This window comes from Acipenser ruthenus, chromosome 44 (genome assembly GCF_902713425.1).
Source record: "Acipenser ruthenus chromosome 44, fAciRut3.2 maternal haplotype, whole genome shotgun sequence".
NCBI lineage: Eukaryota > Metazoa > Chordata > Actinopteri > Acipenseriformes > Acipenseridae > Acipenser > Acipenser ruthenus.
In genome coordinates, this window is record NC_081232.1 from 5,371,759 (window position 1) to 5,390,645 (window position 18,887).

An 18,887-nucleotide genomic window follows, 5' to 3' on the forward strand; every position below is an offset into this window, starting at 1 on the left:
TTATGTTTAGTGAGCTGGGGGTGATTCCTCCAAAATTTCCTTTTGTCCTCCACACATTTCAATTGTAAAATGTAATTACAAAAATGTAATGCCTGCAGCACTTGATATTCCCAGGTGGTCTCCCATCCAAGTACTAACCAAGCCCAACATTGCTTAGCTTCTGAGATCAGACGAGATCAGGCTTATTCAAGGTGGTGTGGCCGCAGGCGATTGCATTTCTGCTTTCATGACTTTTATGTTTAGTGAGCTGGGGGTGATTCCTCCAAAATTTCCTTTTGTCCTCCACACATTTCAATTGTAAAATGTAATTACAAAAATGTAATGCCTGCAGCACTTGATATTCCCAGGTGGTCTCCCATCCAAGTACTAACCAAGCCCAACATTGCTTAGCTTCTGAGATCAGACGAGATCAGGCTTATTCAAGGTGGTGTGGCCGCAGGCGATTGCATTTCTGCTTTCATGACTTTTATGTTTAGTGAGCTGGGGGTGATTCCTCCAAAATTTCCTTTTGTCCTCCACACATTTCAATTGTAAAATGTAATTACAAAAATGTAATGCCTGCAGCACTTGATATTCCCAGGTGGTCTCCCATCCAAGTACTAACCAAGCCCAACATTGCTTAGCTTCTGAGATCAGACGAGATCAGGCTTATTCAAGGTGGTGTGGCCGCAGGCGATTGCATTTCTGCTTTCATGACTTTTATGTTTAGTGAGCTGGGGGTGATTCCTCCAAAATTTCCTTTTGTCCTCCACACATTTCAATTGTAAAATGTAATGCCTGCAGCACTTGATATTCCCAGGTGGTCTCCCATCCAAGTACTAACCAAGCCCAACATTGCTTAGCTTCTGAGATCAGACGAGATCAGGCTTATTCAAGGTGGTGTGGCCGCAGGCGATTGCATTTCTGCTTTCATGACTTTTATGTTTAGTGAGCTGGGGGTGATTCCTCCAAAATTTCCTTTTGTCCTCCACACATTTCAATTGAAAAATGTAATGCCTGCAGCACTTGATATTCCCAGGTGGTCTCCCATCCAAGTACTAACCAAGCCCAACATTGCTTAGCTTCTGAGATCAGACGAGATCAGGCTTATTCAAGGTGGTGTGGCCGCAGGCGATTGCATTTCTGCTTTCATGACTTTTATGTTTAGTGAGCTGGGGGTGATTCCTCCAAAATTTCCTTTTGTCCTCCACACATTTCAATTTTAAAATGTAATTACAAAAATGTAATGCCTGCAGCACTTGATATTCCCAGGTGGTCTCCCATCCAAGTACTAACCAAGCCCAACATTGCTTAGCTTCTGAGATCAGAAGAGATCAGGCTTATTCAAGGTGGTGTGGCCGCAGGCGATTGCATTTCTGCTTTCATGACTTTTATGTTTAGTGAGCTGGGGGTGATTCCTCCAAAATTTCCTTTTGTCCTCCACACATTTCAATTGTAAAATGTAATTACAAAAATGTAATGCCTGCAGCACTTGATATTCCCAGGTGGTCTCCCATCCAAGTTCTAACCAAGCCCAACATTGCTTAGCTTCTGAGATCAGACGAGATCAGGCTTATTCAAGGTGGTGTGGCCGCAGGCGATTGCATTTCTGCTTTCATGACTTTTATGTTTAGTGAGCTGGGGGTGATTCCTCCAAAATTTCCTTTTGTCCTCCACACATTTCAATTGTAAAATGTAATTACAAAAATGTAATGCCTGCAGCACTTGATATTCCCAGGTGGTCTCCCATCCAAGTACTAACCAAGCCCAACATTGCTTAGCTTCTGAGATCAGACGAGATCAGGCTTATTCAAGGTGGTGTGGCCGCAGGCGATTGCATTTCTGCTTTCATGACTTTTATGTTTAGTGAGCTGGGGGTGATTCCTCCAAAATTTCCTTTTGTCCTCCACACATTTCAATTGTAAAATGTAATGCCTGCAGCACTTGATATTCCCAGGTGGTCTCCCATCCAAGTACTAACCAAGCCCAACATTGCTTAGCTTCTGAGATCAGACGAGATCAGGCTTATTCAAGGTGGTGTGGCCGCAGGCGATTGCATTTCTGCTTTCATGACTTTTATGTTTAGTGAGCTGGGGGTGATTCCTCCAAAATTTCCTTTTGTCCTCCACACATTTCAATTGTAAAATGTAATTACAAAAATGTAATGCCTGCAGCACTTGATATTCCCAGGTGGTCTCCCATCCAAGTACTAACCAAGCCCAACATTGCTTAGCTTCTGAGATCAGACGAGATCAGGCTTATTCAAGGTGGTGTGGCCGCAGGCGATTGCATTTCTGCTTTCATGACTTTTATGTTTAGTGAGCTGGGGGTGATTCCTCCAAAATTTCCTTTTGTCCTCCACACATTTCAATTGTAAAATGTAATGCCTGCAGCACTTGATATTCCCAGGTGGTCTCCCATCCAAGTACTAACCAAGCCCAACATTGCTTAGCTTCTGAGATCAGACGAGATCAGGCTTATTCAAGGTGGTGTGGCCGCAGGCGATTGCATTTCTGCTTTCATGACTTTTATGTTTAGTGAGCTGGGGGTGATTCCTCCAAAATTTCCTTTTGTCCTCCACACATTTCAATTGTAAAATGTAATTACTAAAATGTAATGCCTGCAGCACTTGATATTCCCAGGTGGTCTCCCATCCAAGTACTAACCAAGCCCAACATTGCTTAGCTTCTGAGATCAGACGAGATCAGGCTTATTCAAGGTGGTGTGGCCGCAGGCGATTGCATTTCTCCTTTCATGACTTTTATGTTTAGTGAGCTGGGGGTGATTCCTCCAAAATTTCCTTTTGTCCTCCACACATTTCAATTGTAAAATGTAATGCCTGCAGCACTTGATATTCCCAGGTGGTCTCCCATCCAACTACTAACCAAGCCCAACATTGCTTAGCTTCTGAGATCAGACGAGATCAAGCTTATTCAAGGTGGTGTGGCCGCAGGCGATTGCATTTCTGCTTTCATGACTTTTATGTTTAGTGAGCTGGGGGTGATTCCTCCAAAATTTCCTTTTGTCCTCCACACATTTCAATTGTAAAATGTAATGCCTGCAGCACTTGATATTCCCAGGTGGTCTCCCATCCAAGTACTAACCAAGCCCAACATTGCTTAGCTTCTGAGATCAGACGAGATCAGGCTTATTCAAGGTGGTGTGGCCGCAGGCGATTGCATTTCTGCTTTCATGACTTTTATGTTTAGTGAGCTGGGGGTGATTCCTCCAAAATTTCCTTTTGTCCTCCACACATTTCAATTGTAAAATGTAATGCCTGCAGCACTTGATATTCCCAGGTGGTCTCCCATCCAAGTACTAACCAAGCCCAACATTGCTTAGCTTCTGAGATCAGACGAGATCAGGCTTATTCAAGGTGGTGTGGCCGCAGGCGATTGCATTTCTGCTTTCATGACTTTTATGTTTAGTGAGCTGGGGGTGATTCCTCCAAAATTTCCTTTTGTCCTCCACACATTTCAATTGTAAAATGTAATGCCTGCAGCACTTGATATTCCCAGGTGGTCTCCCATCCAAGTACTAACCAAGCCCAACATTGCTTAGCTTCTGAGATCAGACGAGATCAGGCTTATTCAAGGTGGTGTGGCCGCAGGCGATTGCATTTCTGCTTTCATGACTTTTATGTTTAGTGAGCTGGGGGTGATTCCTCCAAAATTTCCTTTTGTCCTCCACACATTTCAATTGTAAAATGTAATTACAAAAATGTAATGCCTGTAGCACTTGATATTCCCAGGTGGTCTCCCATCCAAGTACTAACCAAGCCCAACATTGCTTAGCTTCTGAGATCAGACGAGATCAGGCTTATTCAAGGTGGTGTGGCCGCAGGCGATTGCATTTCTGCTTTCATGACTTTTATGTTTAGTGAGCTGGGGGTGATTCCTCCAAAATTTCCTTTTGTCCTCCACACATTTCAATTGTAAAATGTAATTACAAAAATGTAATGCCTGCAGCACTTGATATTCCCAGGTGGTCTCCCATCCAAGTACTAACCAAGCCCAACATTGCTTAGCTTCTGAGATCAGACGAGATCAGGCTTATTCAAGGTGGTGTGGCCGCAGGCGATTGCATTTCTGCTTTCATGACTTTTATGTTTAGTGAGCTGGGGGTGATTCCTCCAAAATTTCCTTTTGTCCTCCACACATTTCAATTGTAAAATGTAATTACAAAAATGTAATGCCTGCAGCACTTGATATTCCCAGGTGGTCTCCCATCCAAGTACTAACCAAGCCCAACATTGCTTAGCTTCTGAGATCAGACGAGATCAGGCTTATTCAAGGTGGTGTGGCCGCAGGCGATTGCATTTCTGCTTTCATGACTTTTATGTTTAGTGAGCTGGGGGTGATTCCTCCAAAATTTCCTTTTGTCCTCCACACATTTCAATTGTAAAATGTAATTACAAAAATGTAATGCCTGCAGCACTTGATATTCCCAGGTGGTCTCCCATCCAAGTACTAACCAAGCCCAACATTGCTTAGCTTCTGAGATCAGACGAGATCAGGCTTATTCAAGGTGGTGTGGCCGCAGGCGATTGCATTTCTGCTTTCATGACTTTTATGTTTAGTGAGCTGGGGGTGATTCCTCCAAAATTTCCTTTTGTCCTCCACACATTTCAATTGTAAAATGTAATTACAAAAATGTAATGCCTGCAGCACTTGATATTCCCAGGTGGTCTCCCATCCAAATACTAACCAAGCCCAACATTGCTTAGCTTCTGAGATCAGACGAGATCAGGCTTATTCAAGGTGGTGTGGCCGCAGGCGATTGCTGTTCTGCTTTCATGACTTTTATGTTTAGTGAGCTGGGGGTGATTCCTCCAAAATTTCCTTTTGTCCTCCACACATTTCAATTGTAAAATGTAATTACAAAAATGTAATGCCTGCAGCACTTGATATTCCCAGGTGGTCTCCCATCCAAGTCCTAACCAAGCCCAACATTGCTTAGCTTCTGAGATCAGACGTGATCAGGATTATTCAAGGTGGTGTGGCCGCAGGCGATTGCATTTCTGCTTTCATGACTTTTATGTTTAGTGAGCTGGGGGTGATTCCTCCAAAATTTCCTTTTGTCCTCCACACATTTCAATTGTAAAATGTAATGCCTGCAGCACTTGATATTCCCAGGTGGTCTCCCATCCAAGTACTAACCAAGCCCAACATTGCTTAGCTTCTGAGATCAGACGAGATCAGGCTTATTCAAGGTGGTGTGGCCGCAGGCGATTGCATTTCTGCTTTCATGACTTTTATGTTTAGTGAGCTGGGGGTGATTCCTCCAAAATTTCCTTTTGTCCTCCACACATTTCAATTGTAAAATGTAATGTCTGCAGCACTTGATATTCCCAGGTGATCTCCCATCCAAGTACTAACCAAGCCCAACATTGCTTAGCTTCTGAGATCAGACGAGATCAGGCTTATTCAAGGTGGTGTGGCCGCAGGCGATTGCATTTCTGCTTTCATGACTTTTATGTTTAGTGAGCTGGGGGTGATTCCTCCAAAATTTCCTTTTGTCCTCCACACATTTCAATTGTAAAATGTAATGCCTGCAGCACTTGATATTCCCAGGTGGTCTCCCATCCAAGTACTAACCAAGCACAACATTGCTTAGCTTCTGAGATCAGACGAGATCAGGCTTATTCAAGGTGGTGTGGCCGCAGGCGATTGCATTTCTGCTTTCATGACTTTTATGTTTAGTGAGCTGGGGGTGATTCCTCCAAAATTTCCTTTTGTCCTCCACACATTTCAATTGTAAAATGTAATTACAAAAATGTAATGCCTGCAGCACTTGATATTCCCAGGTGGTCTCCCATCCAAGTACTAACCAAGCCCAACATTGCTTAGCTTCTGAGATCAGACGAGATCAGGCTTATTCAAGGTGGTGTGGCCGCAGGCGTTTGCATTTCTGCTTTCATGACTTTTATGTTTAGTGAGCTGGGGGTGATTCCTCCAAAATTTCCTTTTGTCCTCCACACATTTCAATTGTAAAATGTAATGCCTGCAGCACTTGATATTCCCAGGTGGTCTCCCATCCAAGTACTAACCAAGCCCAACATTGCTTAGCTTCTGAGATCAGACGAGATCAGGCTTATTCAAGGTGGTGTGGCCGCAGGCAATTGCATTTCTGCTTTCATGACTTTTATGTTTAGTGAGCTGGGGGTGATTCCTCCAAAATTTCCTTTTGTCCTCCACACATTTCAATTGTAAAATGTAATGCCTGCAGCACTTGATATTCCCAGGTGGTCTCCCATCCAAGTACTAACCAAGCCCAACATTGCTTAGCTTCTGAGATCAGACGAGATCAGGCTTATTCAAGGTGGTGTGGCCGCAGGCGATTGCTGTTCTGCTTTCATGACTTTTATGTTTAGTGAGCTGGGGGTGATTCCTCCAAAATTTCCTTTTGTCCTCCACACATTTCAATTGTAAAATGTAATTACAAAAATGTAATGCCTGCAGCACTTGATATTCCCAGGTGGTCTCCCATCCAAGTACTAACCAAGCCCAACATTGCTTAGCTTCTGAGATCAGACGAGATCAGGCTTATTCAAGGTGGTGTGGCCGCAGGCGATTGCATTTCTGCTTTCATGACTTTTATGTTTAGTGAGCTGGGGGTGATTCCTCCAAAATTTCCTTTTGTCCTCCACACATTTCAATTGTAAAATGTAATTACAAAAATGTAATGCCTGCAGCACTTGATATTCCCAGGTGGTCTCCCATCCAAGTACTAACCAAGCCCAACATTGCTTAGCTTCTGAGATCAGACGAGATCAGGCTTATTCAAGGTGGTGTGGCCGCAGGCGATTGCATTTCTGCTTTCATGACTTTTATGTTTAGTGAGCTGGGGGTGATTCCTCCAAAATTTCCTTTTGTCCTCCACACATTTCAATTGTAAAATGTAATTACAAAAATGTAATGCCTGCAGCACTTGATATTCCCAGGTGGTCTCCCATCCAAGTACTAACCAAGCCCAACATTGCTTAGCTTCTGAGATCAGACGAGATCAGGCTTATTCAAGGTGGTGTGGCCGCAGGCGATTGCATTTCTGCTTTCATGACTTTTATGTTTAGTGAGCTGGGGGTGATTCCTCCAAAATTTCCTTTTGTCCTCCACACATTTCAATTGTAAAATGTAATTACAAAAATGTAATGCCTGCAGCACTTGATATTCCCAGGTGGTCTCCCATCCAAGTACTAACCAAGCCCAACATTGCTTAGCTTCTGAGATCAGACGAGATCAGGCTTATTCAAGGTGGTGTGGCCGCAGGCGATTGCATTTCTGCTTTCATGACTTTTATGTTTAGTGAGCTGGGGGTGATTCCTCCAAAATTTCCTTTTGTCCTCCACACATTTCAATTGTAAAATGTAATTACAAAAATGTAATGCCTGCAGCACTTGATATTCCCAGGTGGTCTCCCATCCAAGTACTAACCAAGCCCAACATTGCTTAGCTTCTGAGATCAGACTTATTCAAGGTGGTGTGGCCGCAGGCGATTGCATTTCTGCTTTCATGACTTTTATGTTTAGTGAGCTGGGGGTGATTCCTCCAAAATTTCCTTTTGTCCTCCACACATTTCAATTGTAAAATGTAATTACAAAAATGTAATGCCTGCAGCACTTGATATTCCCAGGTGGTCTCCCATCCAAGTACTAACCAAGCCCAACATTGCTTAGCTTCTGAGATCAGACGAGATCAGGCTTATTCAAGGTGGTGTGGCCGCAGGCGATTGCATTTCTGCTTTCATGACTTTTATGTTTATTGAGCTGGGGGTGATTCCTCCAAAATTTCCTTTTGTCCTCCACACATTTCAATTGTAAAATGTAATGCCTGCAGCACTTGATATTCCCAGGTGGTCTCCCATCCAAGTACTAACCAAGCCCAACATTGCTTAGCTTCTGAGATCAGACGAGATCAGGCTTATTCAAGGTGGTGTGGCCGCAGGCGATTGCATTTCTGCTTTCATGACTTTTATGTTTAGTGAGCTGGGGGTGATTCCTCCAAAATTTCCTTTTGTCCTCCACACATTTCAATTGTAAAATGTAATTACAAAAATGTAATGCCTGCAGCACTTGATATTCCCAGGTGGTCTCCCATCCAAGTACTAACCAAGCCCAACATTGCTTAGCTTCTGAGATCAGACGAGATCAGGCTTATTCAAGGTGGTGTGGCCGCAGGCGATTGCATTTCTGCTTTCATGACTTTTATGTTTAGTGAGCTGGGGGTGATTCCTCCAAAATTTCCTTTTGTCCTCCACACATTTCAATTGTAAAATGTAATTACAAAAATGTAATGCCTGCAGCACTTGATATTCCCAGGTGGTCTCCCATCCAAGTACTAACCAAGCCCAACATTGCTTAGCTTCTGAGATCAGACGAGATCAGGCTTATTCAAGGTGGTGTGGCCGCAGGCGATTGCATTTCTGCTTTCATGACTTTTATGTTTATTGAGCTGGGGGTGATTCCTCCAAAATTTCCTTTTGTCCTCCACACATTTCAATTGTAAAATGTAATGCCTGCAGCACTTGATATTCCCAGGTGGTCTCCCATCCAAGTACTAACCAAGCCCAACATTGCTTAGCTTCTGAGATCAGACGAGATCAGGCTTATTCAAGGTGGTGTGGCCGCAGGCGATTGCATTTCTGCTTTCATGACTTTTATGTTTAGTGAGCTGGGGGTGATTCCTCCAAAATTTCCTTTTGTCCTCCACACATTTCAATTGTAAAATGTAATTACAAAAATGTAATGCCTGCAGCACTTGATATTCCCAGGTGGTCTCCCATCCAAGTACTAACCAAGCCCAACATTGCTTAGCTTCTGAGATCAGACGAGATCAGGCTTATTCAAGGTGGTGTGGCCGCAGGCGATTGCATTTCTGCTTTCATGACTTTTATGTTTAGTGAGCTGGGGGTGATTCCTCCAAAATTTCCTTTTGTCCTCCACACATTTCAATTGTAAAATGTAATTACTAAAATGTAATGCCTGCAGCACTTGATATTCCCAGGTGGTCTCCCATCCAAGTACTAACCAAGCCCAACATTGCTTAGCTGCTGAGATCAGACGAGATCAGGCTTATTCAAGGTGGTGTGGCCGCAGGCGATTGCATTTCTGCTTTCATGACTTTTATGTTTAGTGAGCTGGGGGTGATTCCTCCAAAATTTCCTTTTGTCCTCCACACATTTCAATTGTAAAATGTAATGCCTGCAGCACTTGATATTCCCAGGTGGTCTCCCATCCAAGTACTAACCTAGCCCAACATTGCTTAGCTTCTGAGATCAGACGAGATCAGGCTTATTCAAGGTGGTGTGGCCGCAGGCGATTGCATTTCTGCTTTCATGACTTTTATGTTTAGTGAGCTGGGGGTGATTCCTCCAAAATTTCCTTTTGTCCTCCACACATTTCAATTGTAAAATGTAATTACTAAAATGTAATGCCTGCAGCACTTGATATTCCCAGGTGGTCTCCCATCCAAGTACTAACCAAGCCCAACATTGCGTAGCTTCTGAGATCAGACGAGATCAGGCTTATTCAAGGTGGTGTGGCCGCAGGCGATTGCATTTCTGCTTTCATGACTTTTATGTTTAGTGAGCTGGGGGTGATTCCTCCAAAATTTCCTTTTGTCCTCCACACATTTCAATTGTAAAATGTAATTACAAAAATGTAATGCCTGCAGCACTTGATATTCCCAGGTGGTCTCCCATCCAATTACTAACCAAGCCCAACATTGCTTAGCTTCTGAGATCAGACGAGATCAGGCTTATTCAAGGTGGTGTGGCCGCAGGCGATTGCATTTCTGCTTTCATGACTTTTATGTTTAGTGAGCTGGGGGTGATTCCTCCAAAATTTCCTTTTGTCCTCCACACATTTCAATTGTAAAATGTAATGCCTGCAGCACTTGATATTCCCAGGTGGTCTCCCATCCAAGTACTAACCAAGCCCAACATTGCTTAGCTTCTGAGATCAGACGAGATCAGGCTTATTCAAGGTGGTGTGGCCGCAGGCGATTGCATTTCTGCTTTCATGACTTTTATGTTTAGTGAGCTGGGGGTGATTCCTCCAAAATTTCCTTTTGTCCTCCACACATTTCAATTGTAAAATGTAATGCCTGCAGCACTTGATATTCCCAGGTGGTCTCCCATCCAAGTACTAACCAAGCCCAACATTGCTTAGCTTCTGAGATCAGACGAGATCAGGCTTATTCAAGGTGGTGTGGCCGCAGGCGATTGCATTTCTGCTTTCATGACTTTTATGTTTAGTGAGCTGGGGGTGATTCCTCCAAAATTTCCTTTTGTCCTCCACACATTTCAATTGTAAAATGTAATTACAAAAATGTAATGCCTGCAGCACTTGATATTCCCAGGTGGTCTCCCATCCAAGTACTAACCAAGCCCAACATTGCTTAGCTTCTGAGATCAGACGAGATCAGGCTTATTCAAGGTGGTGTGGCCGCAGGCGATTGCATTTCTGCTTTCATGACTTTTATGTTTAGTGAGCTGGGGGTGATTCCTCCAAAATTTCCTTTTGTCCTCCACACATTTCAATTGTAAAATGTAATTACAAAAATGTAATGCCTGCAGCACTTGATATTCCCAGGTGGTCTCCCATCCAAGTACTAACCAAGCCCAACATTGCTTAGCTTCTGAGATCAGACGAGATCAGGCTTATTCAAGGTGGTGTGGCCGCAGGCGATTGCATTTCTGCTTTCATGACTTTTATGTTTAGTGAGCTGGGGGTGATTCCTCCAAAATTTCCTTTTGTCCTCCACACATTTCAATTGTAAAATGTAATTACAAAAATGTAATGCCTGCAGCACTTGATATTCCCAGGTGGTCTCCCATCCAAGTACTAACCAAGCCCAACATTGCTTAGCTTCTGAGATCAGACGAGATCAGGCTTATTCAAGGTGGTGTGGCCGCAGGCGATTGCATTTCTGCTTTCATGACTTTTATGTTTAGTGAGCTGGGGGTGATTCCTCCAAAATTTCCTTTTGTCCTCCACACATTTCAATTGTAAAATGTAATTACAAAAATGTAATGCCTGCAGCACTTGATATTCCCAGGTGGTCTCCCATCCAAGTACTAACCAAGCCCAACATTGCTTAGCTTCTGAGATCAGACGAGATCAGGCTTATTCAAGGTGGTGTGGCCGCAGGCGATTGCATTTCTGCTTTCATGACTTTTATATTTAGTGAGCTGGGGGTGATTCCTCCAAAACTTCCTTTTGTCCTCCACACATTTCAATTGTAAAATGTAATGCCTGCAGCACTTGATATTCCCAGGTGGTCTCCCATCCAAGTACTAACCAAGCCCAACATTGCTTAGCTTCTGAGATCAGACGAGATCAGGCTTATTCAAGGTGGTGTGGCCGCAGGCGATTGCATTTCTGCTTTCATGACTTTTATATTTAGTGAGCTGGGGGTGATTCCTCCAAAATTTCCTTTTGTCCTCCACACATTTCAATTGTAAAATGTAATGCCTGCAGCACTTGATATTCCCAGGTGGTCTCCCATCCAAGTACTAACCAAGCCAAACATTGCTTAGCTTCTGAGATCAGACGAGATCAGGCTTATTCAAGGTGGTGTGGCCGCAGGCGATTGCATTTCTGCTTTCATGACTTTTATGTTTAGTGAGCTGGGGGTGATTCCTCCAAAATTTCCTTTTGTCCTCCACACATTTCAATTGTAAAATGTAATGCCTGCAGCACTTGATATTCCCAGGTGGTCTCCCATCCAAGTACTAACCAAGCCCAACATTGCTTAGCTTCTGAGATCAGACGAGATCAGGCTTATTCAAGTTGGTGTGGCCGCAGGCAATTGCATTTCTGCTTTCATGACTTTTATGTTTAGTGAGCTGGGGGTGATTCCTCCAAAATTTCCTTTTGTCCTCCACACATTTCAATTGTAAAATGTAATTACAAAAACGTAATGCCTGTAGCACTTGATATTCCCAGGTGGTCTCCCATCCAAGTACTAACCAAGCCCAACATTGCTTAGCTTCTGAGATCAGACGAGATCAGGCTTATTCAAGGTGGTGTGGCCGCAGGCGATTGCATTTCTGCTTTCATGACTTTTATGTTTAGTGAGCTGGGGGTGATTCCTCCAAAATTTCCTTTTGTCCTCCACACATTTCAATTGTAAAATGTAATTACAAAAATGTAATGCCTGCAGCACTTGATATTCCCAGGTGGTCTCCCATCCAAGTACTAACCAAGCCCAACATTGCTTAGCTTCTGAGATCAGACGAGATCAGGCTTATTCAAGGTGGTGTGGCCGCAGGCGATTGCATTTCTGCTTTCATGACTTTTATGTTTAGTGAGCTGGGGGTGATTCCTCCAAAATTTCCTTTTGTCCTCCACAAATTTCAATTGTAAAATGTAATTACAAAAATGTAATGCCTGCAGCACTTGATATTCCCAGGTGGTCTCCCATCCAAGTACTAACCAAGCCCAACATTGCTTAGCTTCTGAGATCAGACTTATTCAAGGTGGTGTGGCCGCAGGCGATTGCTGTTCTGCTTTCATGACTTTTATGTTTAGTGAGTTGGGGGTGATTCCTCCAAAATTTCCTTTTGTCCTCCACACATTTCAATTGTAAAATGTAATGCCTGCAGCACTTGATATTCCCAGGTGGTCTCCCATCCAAGTACTAACCAAGCCCAACATTGCTTAGCTTCTGAGATCAGACGAGATCAGGCTTATTCAAGGTGGTGTGGCCGCAGGCGATTGCATTTCTGCTTTCATGACTTTTATGTTTAGTGAGCTGGGGGTGATTCCTCCAAAATTTCCTTTTGTCCTCCACACATTTCAATTGTAAAATGTAATGCCTGCAGCACTTGATATTCCCAGGTGGTCTCCCATCCAAGTACTAACCAAGCCCAACATTGCTTAGCTTCTGAGATCTGACGAGATCAGGCTTATTCAAGGTGGTGTGGCCGCAGGCGATTGCTGTTCTGCTTTCATGACTTTTATGTTTAGTGAGCTGGGGGTGATTCCTCCAAAATTTCCTTTTGTCCTCCACACATTTCAATTGTAAAATGTAATTACAAAAATGTAATGCCTGCAGCACTTGATATTCCCAGGTGGTCTCCCATCCAAGTACTAACCAAGCCCAACATTGCTTAGCTTCTGAGATCAGACGAGATCAGGCTTATTCAAGGTGGTGTGGCCGCAGGCGATTGCATTTCTGCTTTCATGACTTTTATGTTTAGTGAGCTGGGGGTGATTCCTCCAAAATTTCCTTTTGTCCTCCACACATTTCAATTGTAAAATGTAATTACAAAAATGTAATGCCTGCAGCACTTGATATTCCCAGGTGGTCTCCCATCCAAGTACTAACCAAGCCCAACATTGCTTAGCTTCTGAGATCAGACGAGATCAGGCTTATTCAAGGTGGTGTGGCCGCAGGCGATTGCATTTCTGCTTTCATGACTTTTATGTTTAGTGAGCTGGGGGTGATTCCTCCAAAATTTCCTTTTGTCCTCCACACATTTCAATTGTAAAATGTAATTTCAAAAATGTAATGCCTGCAGCACTTGATATTCCCAGGTGGTCTCCCTTCCAAGTACTAACCAAGCCCAACATTGCTTAGCTTCTGAGATCAGACGAGATCAGGCGAGATCAGGCTTATTCAAGGTGGTGTGGCCGCAGGCGATTGCAGTTCTGCTTTCATGACTTTTATGTTTAGTGAGCTGGGGGTGATTCCTCCAAAATTTCCTTTTGTCCTCCACACATTTCAATTGTAAAATGTAATGCCTGCAGCACTTGATATTCCCAGGTGGTCTCCCATCCAAGTACTAACCAAGCCCAACATTGCTTAGCTTCTGAGATCAGACGAGATCAGGCTTATTCAAGGTGGTGTGGCCGCAGGCGATTGCATTTCTGCTTTCATGACTTTTATGTTTAGTGAGCTGGGGGTGATTCCTCCAAAATTTCCTTTTGTCCTCCACACATTTCAATTGTAAAATGTAATTACAAAAATGTAATGCCTGCAGCACTTGATATTCCCAGGTGGTCTCCCATCCAAGTACTAACCAAGCCCAACATTGCTTAGCTTCTGAGATCAGACTTATTCAAGTTGGTGTGGCCGCAGGCGATTGCTGTTCTGCTTTCATGACTTTTATGTTTAGTGAGTTGGGGGTGATTCCTCCAAAATTTCCTTTTGTCCTCCACACATTTCAATTGTAAAATGTAATGCCTGCAGCACTTGATATTCCCAGGTGGTCTCCCATCCAAGTACTAACCAAGCCCAACATTGCTTAGCTTCTGAGATCAGACGAGATCAGGCTTATTCAAGGTGGTGTGGCCGCAGGCGATTGCTGTTCTGCTTTCATGACTTTTATGTTTAGTGAGCTGGGGGTGATTCCTCCAAAATTTCCTTTTGTCCTCCACACATTTCAATTGTAAAATGTAATGCCTGCAGCACTTGATATTCCCAGGTGGTCTCCCATCCAAGTACTAACCAAGCCCAACATTGCTTAGCTTCTGAGATCAGACGAGATCAGGCTTATTCAAGGTGGTGTGGCCGCAGGCGATTGCTGTTCTGCTTTCATGACTTTTATGTTTAGTGAGCTGGGGGTGATTCCTCCAAAATTTCCTTTTGTCCTCCACACATTTCAATTGTAAAATGTAATTACAAAAATGTAATGCCTGCAGCACTTGATATTCCCAGGTGGTCTCCCATCCAAGTACTAACCAAGCCCAACATTGCTTAGCTTCTGAGATCAGACGAGATCAGGCTTATTCAAGGTGGTGTGGCCGCAGGCGATTGCATTTCTGCTTTCATGACTTTTATGTTTAGTGAGCTGGGGGTGATTCCTCCAAAATTTCCTTTTGTCCTCCACACATTTCTATTGTAAAATGTAATTACAAAAATGTAATGCCTGCAGCACTTGATATTCCCAGGTGGTCTCCCATCCAAGTACTAACCAAGCCCAACATTGCTTAGCTTCTGAGATCAGACGAGATCAGGCTTATTCAAGGTGGTGTGGCCGCAGGCGATTGCATTTCTGCTTTCATGACTTTTATGTTTAGTGAGCTGGGGGTGATTCCTCCAAAATTTCCTTTTGTCCTCCACACATTTCAATTGTAAAATGTAATTTCAAAAATGTAATGCCTGCATCACTTGATATTCCCAGGTGGTCTCCCATCCAAGTACTAACCAAGCCCAACATTGCTTAGCTTCTGAGATCAGACGAGATCAGGCGAGATCAGGCTTATTCAAGGTGGTGTGGCCGCAGGCGATTGCATTTCTGCTTTCATGACTTTTATGTTTAGTGAGCTGGGGGTGATTCCTCCAAAATTTCCTTTTGTCCTCCACACATTTCAATTGTAAAATGTAATGCCTGCAGCACTTGAAATTCCCAGGTGGTCTCCCATCCAAGTACTAACCAAGCCCAACATTGCTTAGCTTCTGAGATCTGACGAGATCAGGCTTATTCAAGGTGGTGTGGCCGCAGGCGATTGCATTTCTGCTTTCATGACTTTTATGTTTAGTGAGCTGGGGGTGATTCCTCCAAAATTTCCTTTTGTCCTCCACACATTTCAATTGTAAAATGTAATTACAAAAATGTAATGCCTGCAGCACTTGATATTCCCAGGTGGTCTCCCATCCAAGTACTAACCAAGCCCAACATTGCTTAGCTTCTGAGATCAGACGAGATCAGGCTTATTCAAGGTGGTGTGGCCGCAGGCGATTGCATTTCTGCTTTCATGACTTTTATGTTTAGTGAGCTGGGGGTGATTCCTCCAAAATTTCCTTTTTTCGTCCACACATTTCAATTGTAAAATGTAATTACAAAAATGTAATGCCTGCAGCACTTGATATTCCCAGGTGGTCTCCCATCCAAGTACTAACCAAGCCCAACATTGCTTAGCTTCTGAGATCAGACGAGATCAGGCTTATTCAAGGTGGTGTGGCCGCAGGCGATTGCATTTCTGCTTTCATGACTTTTATGTTTAGTGAGCTGGGGGTGATTCCTCCAAAATTTCCTTTTGTCCTCCACACATTTCAATTGTAAAATGTAATTACAAAAATGTAATGCCTGCAGCACTTGATATTCCCAGGTGGTCTCCCATCCAAGTACTAACCAAGCCCAACATTGCTTAGCTTCTGAGATCAGACGAGATCAGGCTTATTCAAGGTGGTGTGGCCGCAGGCGATTGCTGTTCTGCTTTCATGACTTTTATGTTTAGTGAGCTGGGGGTGATTCCTCCAAAATTTCCTTTTGTCCTCCACACATTTCAATTGTAAAATGTAATTACAAAAATGTAATGCCTGCAGCACTTGATATTCCCAGGTGGTCTCCCATCCAAGTCCTAACCAAGCCCAACATTGCTTAGCTTCTGAGATCAGACGAGATCAGGCTTATTCAAGGTGGTGTGGCCGCAGGCGATTGCATTTCTGCTTTCATGACTTTTATGTTTAGTGAGCTGGGGGTGATTCCTCCAAAATTTCCTTTTGTCCTCCACACATTTCAATTGTAAAATGTAATTACAAAAATGTAATGCCTGCAGCACTTGATATTCCCAGGTGGTCTCCCATCCAAGTACTAACCAAGCCCAACATTGCTTAGCGTCTGAGATCAGACGAGATCAGGCTTATTCAAGGTGGTGTGGCCGCAGGCGATTGCATTTCTGCTTTCATGACTTTTATGTTTAGTGAGCTGGGGGTGATTCCTCCAAAATTTCCTTTTGTCCTCCACACATTTCAATTGTAAAATGTAATGCCTGCAGCACTTGATATTCCCAGGTGGTCTCCCATCCAAGTACTAACCAAGCCCAACATTGCTTAGCTTCTGAGATCAGACGAGATCAGGCTTATTCAAGGTGGTGTGGCCGCAGGCGATTGCATTTCTGCTTTCATGACTTTTATGTTTAGTGAGCTGGGGGTGATTCCTCCAAAATTTCCTTTTGTCCTCCACACATTTCAATTGTAAAATGTAATGCCTGCAGCACTTGATATTCCCAGGTGGTCTCCCATCCAAGTACTAACCAAGCCCAACATTGCTTAGCTTCTGAGATCAGACGAGATCAGGCTTATTCAAGGTGGTGTGGCCGCAGGCGATTGCATTTCTGCTTTCATGACTTTTATGTTTAGTGAGCTGGGGGTGATTCCTCCAAAATTTCCTTTTGTCCTCCACACATTTCAATTGTAAAATGTAATTACAAAAATGTAATGCCTGCAGCACTTGATATTCCCAGGTGGTCTCCCATCCAAGTACTAACCAAGCCCAACATTGCTTAGCTTCTGAGATCAGACGAGATCAGGCTTATTCAAGGTGGTGTGGCCGCAGGCGATTGCATTTCTGCTTTCATGACTTTTATGTTTAGTGAGCTGGGGGTGATTCCTCCAAAATTTCCTTTTGTCCTCCACACATTTCAATTGTAAAATGTAATTACAAAAATGTAATGCCTGCAGCACTTGATATTCCCAGGTGGTCTCCCATCCAAGTACTAACCAAGCCCAACATTGCTTAGCTTCTGAGATCAGACGAGATCAGGCTTATTCAAGGTGGTGTGGCCGCAGGCGATTGCATTTCTGCTTTCATGACTTTTATGTTTAGTGAGCTGGGGGTGATTCCTCCAAAATTTCCTTTTGTCCTCCACACATTTCAATTGTAAAATGTAATGCCTGCAGCACTTGATATTCCCAGGTGGTCTCCCATCCAAGTACTAACCAAGCCCAACATTGCTTAGCTTCTGAGATCAGGCTTATTCAAGGTGGTGTGGCCGCAGGCGATTGCATTTCTGCTTTCATGACTTTTATGTTTAGTGAGCTGGGGGTGATTCCTCCAAAATTTCCTTTTGTCCTCCACACATTTCAATTGTAAAATGTAATGCCTGCAGCACTTGATATTCCCAGGTGGTCTCCCATCCAAGTACTAACCAAGCCCAACATTGCTTAGCTTCTGAGATCAGATGAGATCAGGCTTATTCAAGGTGGTGTGGCCGCAGGCGATTGCATTTCTGCTTTCATGACTTTTATGTTTAGTGAGCTGGGGGTGATTCCTCCAAAATTTCCTTTTGTCCTCCACACATTTCAATTGTAAAATGTAATTACAAAAATGTAATGCCTGCAGCACTTGATATTCCCAGGTGGTCTCCCATCCAAGTACTAACCAAGCCCAACATTGCTTAGCTTCTGAGATCAGACGAGATCAGGCTTATTCAAGGTGGTGTGGCCGCAGGCGATTGCATTTCTGCTTTCATGACTTTTATGTTTAGTGAGCTGGGGGTGATTCCTCCAAAATTTCCTTTTGTCCTCCACACATTTCAATTGTAAAATGTAATTACAAAAATGTAATGCCTGCAGCACTTGATATTCCCAGGTGGTCTCCCATCCAAGTACTAACCAAGCCCAACATTGCTTAGCTTCTGAGATCAGACGAGATCAGGCTTATTCAAGGTGGTGTGGCCGCAGGCGATTGCATTTCTGCTTTCATGACTTTTATGTTTAGTGAGCTGGGGGTGATTCCTCCAAAATTTCCTTTTGTCCTCCACACATTTCAATTGTAAAATGTAATTACAAAAATGTAATGCCTGCAGCACTTGATATTCCCAGGTGGTCTCCCATCCAAGTACTAACCAAGCCCAACATTGCTTAGCTTCTGAGATCAGACAAGATCAGGCTTATTCAAGGTGGTGTGGCCGCAGGCGATTGCATTTCTGCTTTCATGACTTTTATGTTTAGTGAGCTGGGGGTGATTCCTCCAAAATTTCCTTTTGTCCTCCACACATTTCAATTGTAAAATGTAATGCCTGCAGCACTTGATATTCCCAGGTGGTCTCCCATCCAAGTACTAACCAAGCCCAACATTGCTTAGCTTCTGAGATCAGACGAGATCAGGCTTATTCAAGGTGGTGTGGCCGCAGGCGATTGCATTTCTGCTTTCATGACTTTTATGTTTAGTGAGCT

General features: G+C 43.5%; 76 non-coding genes and 7 pseudogenes across 76 annotated transcripts; all 83 read right to left on the bottom strand.

Annotated features, from left to right (window-relative positions):
- Positions 1-89: 89 nt before the first annotated feature.
- On the bottom strand, positions 90-208 carry LOC131719365 (5S ribosomal RNA). Its single transcript, XR_009318263.1, has one exon. It is a non-coding gene; the product is annotated as a 5S ribosomal RNA (ribosomal RNA).
- Positions 209-322: 114 nt separating this feature from the next.
- On the bottom strand, positions 323-441 carry LOC131719366 (5S ribosomal RNA). Its single transcript, XR_009318264.1, has one exon. It is a non-coding gene; the product is annotated as a 5S ribosomal RNA (ribosomal RNA).
- A 114-nt stretch (positions 442-555) lies between these two features.
- On the bottom strand, positions 556-674 carry LOC131719367 (5S ribosomal RNA). The gene has a single exon (XR_009318265.1). It is a non-coding gene; the product is annotated as a 5S ribosomal RNA (ribosomal RNA).
- A 100-nt stretch (positions 675-774) lies between these two features.
- LOC131719368 (5S ribosomal RNA) lies at positions 775-893 on the bottom strand. The gene has a single exon (XR_009318266.1). It is a non-coding gene; the product is annotated as a 5S ribosomal RNA (ribosomal RNA).
- A 100-nt stretch (positions 894-993) lies between these two features.
- Positions 994-1,112, bottom strand: LOC131719369 (5S ribosomal RNA). The gene has a single exon (XR_009318267.1). It is a non-coding gene; the product is annotated as a 5S ribosomal RNA (ribosomal RNA).
- A 114-nt stretch (positions 1,113-1,226) lies between these two features.
- Positions 1,227-1,345, bottom strand: LOC131710217 (5S ribosomal RNA). Its single transcript, XR_009312086.1, has one exon. It is a non-coding gene; the product is annotated as a 5S ribosomal RNA (ribosomal RNA).
- A 114-nt stretch (positions 1,346-1,459) lies between these two features.
- On the bottom strand, positions 1,460-1,578 carry LOC131713078 (5S ribosomal RNA). Its single transcript, XR_009314966.1, has one exon. It is a non-coding gene; the product is annotated as a 5S ribosomal RNA (ribosomal RNA).
- A 114-nt stretch (positions 1,579-1,692) lies between these two features.
- LOC131719370 (5S ribosomal RNA) lies at positions 1,693-1,811 on the bottom strand. The gene has a single exon (XR_009318268.1). It is a non-coding gene; the product is annotated as a 5S ribosomal RNA (ribosomal RNA).
- Positions 1,812-1,911: 100 nt separating this feature from the next.
- LOC131719372 (5S ribosomal RNA) lies at positions 1,912-2,030 on the bottom strand. Its single transcript, XR_009318270.1, has one exon. It is a non-coding gene; the product is annotated as a 5S ribosomal RNA (ribosomal RNA).
- Positions 2,031-2,144: 114 nt separating this feature from the next.
- Positions 2,145-2,263, bottom strand: LOC131719373 (5S ribosomal RNA). The gene has a single exon (XR_009318271.1). It is a non-coding gene; the product is annotated as a 5S ribosomal RNA (ribosomal RNA).
- Positions 2,264-2,363: 100 nt separating this feature from the next.
- Positions 2,364-2,482, bottom strand: LOC131719374 (5S ribosomal RNA). Its single transcript, XR_009318272.1, has one exon. It is a non-coding gene; the product is annotated as a 5S ribosomal RNA (ribosomal RNA).
- Positions 2,483-2,596: 114 nt separating this feature from the next.
- LOC131719375 (5S ribosomal RNA) lies at positions 2,597-2,715 on the bottom strand. The gene has a single exon (XR_009318273.1). It is a non-coding gene; the product is annotated as a 5S ribosomal RNA (ribosomal RNA).
- Positions 2,716-2,815: 100 nt separating this feature from the next.
- Positions 2,816-2,934, bottom strand: LOC131712538 (5S ribosomal RNA). Its single transcript, XR_009314429.1, has one exon. It is a non-coding gene; the product is annotated as a 5S ribosomal RNA (ribosomal RNA).
- Positions 2,935-3,034: 100 nt separating this feature from the next.
- Positions 3,035-3,153, bottom strand: LOC131719376 (5S ribosomal RNA). The gene has a single exon (XR_009318274.1). It is a non-coding gene; the product is annotated as a 5S ribosomal RNA (ribosomal RNA).
- A 100-nt stretch (positions 3,154-3,253) lies between these two features.
- Positions 3,254-3,372, bottom strand: LOC131719377 (5S ribosomal RNA). Its single transcript, XR_009318275.1, has one exon. It is a non-coding gene; the product is annotated as a 5S ribosomal RNA (ribosomal RNA).
- A 100-nt stretch (positions 3,373-3,472) lies between these two features.
- LOC131719378 (5S ribosomal RNA) lies at positions 3,473-3,591 on the bottom strand. The gene has a single exon (XR_009318276.1). It is a non-coding gene; the product is annotated as a 5S ribosomal RNA (ribosomal RNA).
- Positions 3,592-3,705: 114 nt separating this feature from the next.
- LOC131711667 (5S ribosomal RNA) lies at positions 3,706-3,824 on the bottom strand. The gene has a single exon (XR_009313555.1). It is a non-coding gene; the product is annotated as a 5S ribosomal RNA (ribosomal RNA).
- A 114-nt stretch (positions 3,825-3,938) lies between these two features.
- LOC131719379 (5S ribosomal RNA) lies at positions 3,939-4,057 on the bottom strand. The gene has a single exon (XR_009318277.1). It is a non-coding gene; the product is annotated as a 5S ribosomal RNA (ribosomal RNA).
- A 114-nt stretch (positions 4,058-4,171) lies between these two features.
- On the bottom strand, positions 4,172-4,290 carry LOC131719380 (5S ribosomal RNA). The gene has a single exon (XR_009318278.1). It is a non-coding gene; the product is annotated as a 5S ribosomal RNA (ribosomal RNA).
- A 114-nt stretch (positions 4,291-4,404) lies between these two features.
- LOC131719381 (5S ribosomal RNA) lies at positions 4,405-4,523 on the bottom strand. The gene has a single exon (XR_009318280.1). It is a non-coding gene; the product is annotated as a 5S ribosomal RNA (ribosomal RNA).
- A 114-nt stretch (positions 4,524-4,637) lies between these two features.
- Positions 4,638-4,756, bottom strand: LOC131711158 (5S ribosomal RNA). The gene has a single exon (XR_009313040.1). It is a non-coding gene; the product is annotated as a 5S ribosomal RNA (ribosomal RNA).
- Positions 4,757-4,870: 114 nt separating this feature from the next.
- Positions 4,871-4,989, bottom strand: LOC131713495 (5S ribosomal RNA; annotated as a pseudogene).
- A 100-nt stretch (positions 4,990-5,089) lies between these two features.
- On the bottom strand, positions 5,090-5,208 carry LOC131719383 (5S ribosomal RNA). Its single transcript, XR_009318282.1, has one exon. It is a non-coding gene; the product is annotated as a 5S ribosomal RNA (ribosomal RNA).
- Positions 5,209-5,308: 100 nt separating this feature from the next.
- Positions 5,309-5,427, bottom strand: LOC131712855 (5S ribosomal RNA). The gene has a single exon (XR_009314743.1). It is a non-coding gene; the product is annotated as a 5S ribosomal RNA (ribosomal RNA).
- Positions 5,428-5,527: 100 nt separating this feature from the next.
- LOC131712644 (5S ribosomal RNA) lies at positions 5,528-5,646 on the bottom strand. Its single transcript, XR_009314535.1, has one exon. It is a non-coding gene; the product is annotated as a 5S ribosomal RNA (ribosomal RNA).
- Positions 5,647-5,760: 114 nt separating this feature from the next.
- On the bottom strand, positions 5,761-5,879 carry LOC131719384 (5S ribosomal RNA). Its single transcript, XR_009318283.1, has one exon. It is a non-coding gene; the product is annotated as a 5S ribosomal RNA (ribosomal RNA).
- A 100-nt stretch (positions 5,880-5,979) lies between these two features.
- On the bottom strand, positions 5,980-6,098 carry LOC131719385 (5S ribosomal RNA). The gene has a single exon (XR_009318284.1). It is a non-coding gene; the product is annotated as a 5S ribosomal RNA (ribosomal RNA).
- Positions 6,099-6,198: 100 nt separating this feature from the next.
- On the bottom strand, positions 6,199-6,317 carry LOC131719386 (5S ribosomal RNA). Its single transcript, XR_009318285.1, has one exon. It is a non-coding gene; the product is annotated as a 5S ribosomal RNA (ribosomal RNA).
- Positions 6,318-6,431: 114 nt separating this feature from the next.
- LOC131719387 (5S ribosomal RNA) lies at positions 6,432-6,550 on the bottom strand. Its single transcript, XR_009318286.1, has one exon. It is a non-coding gene; the product is annotated as a 5S ribosomal RNA (ribosomal RNA).
- Positions 6,551-6,664: 114 nt separating this feature from the next.
- On the bottom strand, positions 6,665-6,783 carry LOC131719388 (5S ribosomal RNA). The gene has a single exon (XR_009318287.1). It is a non-coding gene; the product is annotated as a 5S ribosomal RNA (ribosomal RNA).
- A 114-nt stretch (positions 6,784-6,897) lies between these two features.
- LOC131719389 (5S ribosomal RNA) lies at positions 6,898-7,016 on the bottom strand. Its single transcript, XR_009318288.1, has one exon. It is a non-coding gene; the product is annotated as a 5S ribosomal RNA (ribosomal RNA).
- A 114-nt stretch (positions 7,017-7,130) lies between these two features.
- Positions 7,131-7,249, bottom strand: LOC131719390 (5S ribosomal RNA). Its single transcript, XR_009318289.1, has one exon. It is a non-coding gene; the product is annotated as a 5S ribosomal RNA (ribosomal RNA).
- Positions 7,250-7,363: 114 nt separating this feature from the next.
- Positions 7,364-7,472, bottom strand: LOC131715803 (5S ribosomal RNA; annotated as a pseudogene).
- Positions 7,473-7,586: 114 nt separating this feature from the next.
- Positions 7,587-7,705, bottom strand: LOC131719391 (5S ribosomal RNA). The gene has a single exon (XR_009318290.1). It is a non-coding gene; the product is annotated as a 5S ribosomal RNA (ribosomal RNA).
- Positions 7,706-7,805: 100 nt separating this feature from the next.
- LOC131719392 (5S ribosomal RNA) lies at positions 7,806-7,924 on the bottom strand. The gene has a single exon (XR_009318291.1). It is a non-coding gene; the product is annotated as a 5S ribosomal RNA (ribosomal RNA).
- Positions 7,925-8,038: 114 nt separating this feature from the next.
- On the bottom strand, positions 8,039-8,157 carry LOC131719394 (5S ribosomal RNA). Its single transcript, XR_009318293.1, has one exon. It is a non-coding gene; the product is annotated as a 5S ribosomal RNA (ribosomal RNA).
- A 114-nt stretch (positions 8,158-8,271) lies between these two features.
- LOC131719395 (5S ribosomal RNA) lies at positions 8,272-8,390 on the bottom strand. Its single transcript, XR_009318294.1, has one exon. It is a non-coding gene; the product is annotated as a 5S ribosomal RNA (ribosomal RNA).
- A 100-nt stretch (positions 8,391-8,490) lies between these two features.
- On the bottom strand, positions 8,491-8,609 carry LOC131719396 (5S ribosomal RNA). Its single transcript, XR_009318295.1, has one exon. It is a non-coding gene; the product is annotated as a 5S ribosomal RNA (ribosomal RNA).
- A 114-nt stretch (positions 8,610-8,723) lies between these two features.
- LOC131719397 (5S ribosomal RNA) lies at positions 8,724-8,842 on the bottom strand. Its single transcript, XR_009318296.1, has one exon. It is a non-coding gene; the product is annotated as a 5S ribosomal RNA (ribosomal RNA).
- A 114-nt stretch (positions 8,843-8,956) lies between these two features.
- Positions 8,957-9,075, bottom strand: LOC131710224 (5S ribosomal RNA). The gene has a single exon (XR_009312094.1). It is a non-coding gene; the product is annotated as a 5S ribosomal RNA (ribosomal RNA).
- Positions 9,076-9,175: 100 nt separating this feature from the next.
- Positions 9,176-9,294, bottom strand: LOC131718546 (5S ribosomal RNA). Its single transcript, XR_009317444.1, has one exon. It is a non-coding gene; the product is annotated as a 5S ribosomal RNA (ribosomal RNA).
- Positions 9,295-9,408: 114 nt separating this feature from the next.
- Positions 9,409-9,527, bottom strand: LOC131712415 (5S ribosomal RNA). The gene has a single exon (XR_009314308.1). It is a non-coding gene; the product is annotated as a 5S ribosomal RNA (ribosomal RNA).
- A 114-nt stretch (positions 9,528-9,641) lies between these two features.
- LOC131712332 (5S ribosomal RNA) lies at positions 9,642-9,760 on the bottom strand. Its single transcript, XR_009314227.1, has one exon. It is a non-coding gene; the product is annotated as a 5S ribosomal RNA (ribosomal RNA).
- A 100-nt stretch (positions 9,761-9,860) lies between these two features.
- LOC131719398 (5S ribosomal RNA) lies at positions 9,861-9,979 on the bottom strand. Its single transcript, XR_009318297.1, has one exon. It is a non-coding gene; the product is annotated as a 5S ribosomal RNA (ribosomal RNA).
- A 100-nt stretch (positions 9,980-10,079) lies between these two features.
- Positions 10,080-10,198, bottom strand: LOC131719399 (5S ribosomal RNA). The gene has a single exon (XR_009318298.1). It is a non-coding gene; the product is annotated as a 5S ribosomal RNA (ribosomal RNA).
- Positions 10,199-10,312: 114 nt separating this feature from the next.
- On the bottom strand, positions 10,313-10,431 carry LOC131719400 (5S ribosomal RNA). The gene has a single exon (XR_009318299.1). It is a non-coding gene; the product is annotated as a 5S ribosomal RNA (ribosomal RNA).
- Positions 10,432-10,545: 114 nt separating this feature from the next.
- Positions 10,546-10,664, bottom strand: LOC131719401 (5S ribosomal RNA). The gene has a single exon (XR_009318300.1). It is a non-coding gene; the product is annotated as a 5S ribosomal RNA (ribosomal RNA).
- A 114-nt stretch (positions 10,665-10,778) lies between these two features.
- LOC131719402 (5S ribosomal RNA) lies at positions 10,779-10,897 on the bottom strand. Its single transcript, XR_009318301.1, has one exon. It is a non-coding gene; the product is annotated as a 5S ribosomal RNA (ribosomal RNA).
- A 114-nt stretch (positions 10,898-11,011) lies between these two features.
- On the bottom strand, positions 11,012-11,130 carry LOC131719403 (5S ribosomal RNA). The gene has a single exon (XR_009318302.1). It is a non-coding gene; the product is annotated as a 5S ribosomal RNA (ribosomal RNA).
- A 100-nt stretch (positions 11,131-11,230) lies between these two features.
- On the bottom strand, positions 11,231-11,349 carry LOC131719405 (5S ribosomal RNA). The gene has a single exon (XR_009318304.1). It is a non-coding gene; the product is annotated as a 5S ribosomal RNA (ribosomal RNA).
- A 100-nt stretch (positions 11,350-11,449) lies between these two features.
- Positions 11,450-11,568, bottom strand: LOC131712560 (5S ribosomal RNA). Its single transcript, XR_009314451.1, has one exon. It is a non-coding gene; the product is annotated as a 5S ribosomal RNA (ribosomal RNA).
- Positions 11,569-11,668: 100 nt separating this feature from the next.
- LOC131711971 (5S ribosomal RNA) lies at positions 11,669-11,787 on the bottom strand. Its single transcript, XR_009313860.1, has one exon. It is a non-coding gene; the product is annotated as a 5S ribosomal RNA (ribosomal RNA).
- Positions 11,788-11,901: 114 nt separating this feature from the next.
- LOC131711668 (5S ribosomal RNA) lies at positions 11,902-12,020 on the bottom strand. The gene has a single exon (XR_009313556.1). It is a non-coding gene; the product is annotated as a 5S ribosomal RNA (ribosomal RNA).
- Positions 12,021-12,134: 114 nt separating this feature from the next.
- On the bottom strand, positions 12,135-12,253 carry LOC131719406 (5S ribosomal RNA). Its single transcript, XR_009318305.1, has one exon. It is a non-coding gene; the product is annotated as a 5S ribosomal RNA (ribosomal RNA).
- Positions 12,254-12,367: 114 nt separating this feature from the next.
- On the bottom strand, positions 12,368-12,476 carry LOC131715804 (5S ribosomal RNA; annotated as a pseudogene).
- Positions 12,477-12,576: 100 nt separating this feature from the next.
- LOC131719407 (5S ribosomal RNA) lies at positions 12,577-12,695 on the bottom strand. The gene has a single exon (XR_009318306.1). It is a non-coding gene; the product is annotated as a 5S ribosomal RNA (ribosomal RNA).
- A 100-nt stretch (positions 12,696-12,795) lies between these two features.
- Positions 12,796-12,914, bottom strand: LOC131719127 (5S ribosomal RNA). The gene has a single exon (XR_009318023.1). It is a non-coding gene; the product is annotated as a 5S ribosomal RNA (ribosomal RNA).
- A 114-nt stretch (positions 12,915-13,028) lies between these two features.
- Positions 13,029-13,147, bottom strand: LOC131719408 (5S ribosomal RNA). Its single transcript, XR_009318307.1, has one exon. It is a non-coding gene; the product is annotated as a 5S ribosomal RNA (ribosomal RNA).
- A 114-nt stretch (positions 13,148-13,261) lies between these two features.
- LOC131719409 (5S ribosomal RNA) lies at positions 13,262-13,380 on the bottom strand. Its single transcript, XR_009318308.1, has one exon. It is a non-coding gene; the product is annotated as a 5S ribosomal RNA (ribosomal RNA).
- A 114-nt stretch (positions 13,381-13,494) lies between these two features.
- Positions 13,495-13,623, bottom strand: LOC131713946 (5S ribosomal RNA; annotated as a pseudogene).
- A 100-nt stretch (positions 13,624-13,723) lies between these two features.
- On the bottom strand, positions 13,724-13,842 carry LOC131719410 (5S ribosomal RNA). Its single transcript, XR_009318309.1, has one exon. It is a non-coding gene; the product is annotated as a 5S ribosomal RNA (ribosomal RNA).
- A 114-nt stretch (positions 13,843-13,956) lies between these two features.
- Positions 13,957-14,065, bottom strand: LOC131716335 (5S ribosomal RNA; annotated as a pseudogene).
- Positions 14,066-14,165: 100 nt separating this feature from the next.
- LOC131719411 (5S ribosomal RNA) lies at positions 14,166-14,284 on the bottom strand. Its single transcript, XR_009318310.1, has one exon. It is a non-coding gene; the product is annotated as a 5S ribosomal RNA (ribosomal RNA).
- A 100-nt stretch (positions 14,285-14,384) lies between these two features.
- On the bottom strand, positions 14,385-14,503 carry LOC131719412 (5S ribosomal RNA). The gene has a single exon (XR_009318311.1). It is a non-coding gene; the product is annotated as a 5S ribosomal RNA (ribosomal RNA).
- A 114-nt stretch (positions 14,504-14,617) lies between these two features.
- LOC131719413 (5S ribosomal RNA) lies at positions 14,618-14,736 on the bottom strand. The gene has a single exon (XR_009318312.1). It is a non-coding gene; the product is annotated as a 5S ribosomal RNA (ribosomal RNA).
- Positions 14,737-14,850: 114 nt separating this feature from the next.
- On the bottom strand, positions 14,851-14,969 carry LOC131719414 (5S ribosomal RNA). The gene has a single exon (XR_009318313.1). It is a non-coding gene; the product is annotated as a 5S ribosomal RNA (ribosomal RNA).
- A 114-nt stretch (positions 14,970-15,083) lies between these two features.
- LOC131714127 (5S ribosomal RNA) lies at positions 15,084-15,212 on the bottom strand (annotated as a pseudogene).
- A 100-nt stretch (positions 15,213-15,312) lies between these two features.
- Positions 15,313-15,431, bottom strand: LOC131720593 (5S ribosomal RNA). The gene has a single exon (XR_009319490.1). It is a non-coding gene; the product is annotated as a 5S ribosomal RNA (ribosomal RNA).
- Positions 15,432-15,545: 114 nt separating this feature from the next.
- Positions 15,546-15,664, bottom strand: LOC131719416 (5S ribosomal RNA). The gene has a single exon (XR_009318315.1). It is a non-coding gene; the product is annotated as a 5S ribosomal RNA (ribosomal RNA).
- Positions 15,665-15,778: 114 nt separating this feature from the next.
- On the bottom strand, positions 15,779-15,897 carry LOC131719417 (5S ribosomal RNA). The gene has a single exon (XR_009318316.1). It is a non-coding gene; the product is annotated as a 5S ribosomal RNA (ribosomal RNA).
- A 114-nt stretch (positions 15,898-16,011) lies between these two features.
- Positions 16,012-16,130, bottom strand: LOC131719418 (5S ribosomal RNA). The gene has a single exon (XR_009318317.1). It is a non-coding gene; the product is annotated as a 5S ribosomal RNA (ribosomal RNA).
- A 114-nt stretch (positions 16,131-16,244) lies between these two features.
- LOC131713075 (5S ribosomal RNA) lies at positions 16,245-16,363 on the bottom strand. The gene has a single exon (XR_009314963.1). It is a non-coding gene; the product is annotated as a 5S ribosomal RNA (ribosomal RNA).
- Positions 16,364-16,477: 114 nt separating this feature from the next.
- On the bottom strand, positions 16,478-16,596 carry LOC131710932 (5S ribosomal RNA). The gene has a single exon (XR_009312814.1). It is a non-coding gene; the product is annotated as a 5S ribosomal RNA (ribosomal RNA).
- Positions 16,597-16,696: 100 nt separating this feature from the next.
- LOC131719419 (5S ribosomal RNA) lies at positions 16,697-16,815 on the bottom strand. The gene has a single exon (XR_009318318.1). It is a non-coding gene; the product is annotated as a 5S ribosomal RNA (ribosomal RNA).
- A 100-nt stretch (positions 16,816-16,915) lies between these two features.
- On the bottom strand, positions 16,916-17,034 carry LOC131719420 (5S ribosomal RNA). Its single transcript, XR_009318319.1, has one exon. It is a non-coding gene; the product is annotated as a 5S ribosomal RNA (ribosomal RNA).
- A 114-nt stretch (positions 17,035-17,148) lies between these two features.
- LOC131719421 (5S ribosomal RNA) lies at positions 17,149-17,267 on the bottom strand. Its single transcript, XR_009318320.1, has one exon. It is a non-coding gene; the product is annotated as a 5S ribosomal RNA (ribosomal RNA).
- Positions 17,268-17,381: 114 nt separating this feature from the next.
- Positions 17,382-17,500, bottom strand: LOC131719422 (5S ribosomal RNA). Its single transcript, XR_009318321.1, has one exon. It is a non-coding gene; the product is annotated as a 5S ribosomal RNA (ribosomal RNA).
- Positions 17,501-17,600: 100 nt separating this feature from the next.
- On the bottom strand, positions 17,601-17,709 carry LOC131715176 (5S ribosomal RNA; annotated as a pseudogene).
- Positions 17,710-17,809: 100 nt separating this feature from the next.
- Positions 17,810-17,928, bottom strand: LOC131717935 (5S ribosomal RNA). The gene has a single exon (XR_009316828.1). It is a non-coding gene; the product is annotated as a 5S ribosomal RNA (ribosomal RNA).
- A 114-nt stretch (positions 17,929-18,042) lies between these two features.
- On the bottom strand, positions 18,043-18,161 carry LOC131719423 (5S ribosomal RNA). The gene has a single exon (XR_009318322.1). It is a non-coding gene; the product is annotated as a 5S ribosomal RNA (ribosomal RNA).
- A 114-nt stretch (positions 18,162-18,275) lies between these two features.
- Positions 18,276-18,394, bottom strand: LOC131719424 (5S ribosomal RNA). Its single transcript, XR_009318323.1, has one exon. It is a non-coding gene; the product is annotated as a 5S ribosomal RNA (ribosomal RNA).
- Positions 18,395-18,508: 114 nt separating this feature from the next.
- LOC131711860 (5S ribosomal RNA) lies at positions 18,509-18,627 on the bottom strand. Its single transcript, XR_009313749.1, has one exon. It is a non-coding gene; the product is annotated as a 5S ribosomal RNA (ribosomal RNA).
- Positions 18,628-18,727: 100 nt separating this feature from the next.
- LOC131719425 (5S ribosomal RNA) lies at positions 18,728-18,846 on the bottom strand. The gene has a single exon (XR_009318324.1). It is a non-coding gene; the product is annotated as a 5S ribosomal RNA (ribosomal RNA).
- Between the last annotated feature and the right edge of the window lie 41 nt (positions 18,847-18,887).